We start from the raw sequence: 875 nt of genomic DNA, 5'->3' as shown, positions 1-875 counted from the left end.
ATGCTTTGTATAAATATTTAAACATTATAGGAAAATAATTTTCACTACAGAAATATTTTATGTCTATTCAAATTTTCTCATTCCTAAGGTAAATACAAAGGAATCATTGCATCCTTTTTCTTTTAATTTGGCTAAACTTTAGAGCTCAGAATTATGCTTGTTAGGAAAGTAATGCACTCAGTAATCCACAATATTGGTCTTCATTTAACAACCCAAATTATGGGTTGATCTCGATAATTACTTTCTTGTAGGAAAATAAAACTTTTAATTATAGAGAAAGTGGTCTCATCAGAAATAGTGGAAAACAAATGTTGCTTTAGTGTTGGTATCCATGAACCTGTAGATCTATCAGCTTCATTATGTAGTTTCTCTTAGAAAAATTTAACCACGCTATAATGTTTTATTCACAATATAACAACTAAACATTATTCAGTTTATGTCTGATAAAACAGGTCTAGTCATTGCTACTTTAGACATTAGAGCTCAGTGATAAACCACACTAATTTTATGTCTTCATTAGGTACCTATTTCTCCTGAAACACATTTCTTATAAAATAGTTCTCCTTTACACAATGGCAAGCAACAAATTGTCTTTCATTCTAATTAGTCATCAACTAGTATGAAACTAATGTCCTAAAGGTACCTGGTTAGAATCAGAAACATGCAGTATAGGCATTTTGGGGCAATGTTTCCAGTCGAGCTAAGGTCTGACCCCTGGGTCCTGGTAGTAGTAATTCACCTACATGTGTCCCGCGCTACCTTCTCGCCAGCAAGAAACGACGCAGCACACAAACAGGATCCTTCTGCAGCAAAGCTTTAATGCTCTTGAGAGGGAGAGCATAAGCTTCCAACAGGCAAAGGGCGAAGAGAAGAGA

The sequence above is a fragment of the Mus pahari genome, chromosome 12, assembly GCF_900095145.1.
Source record: "Mus pahari chromosome 12, PAHARI_EIJ_v1.1, whole genome shotgun sequence".
Taxonomy (NCBI): Eukaryota; Metazoa; Chordata; class Mammalia; order Rodentia; family Muridae; genus Mus; species Mus pahari.
This window is presented reverse-complemented; position numbering follows the sequence as displayed.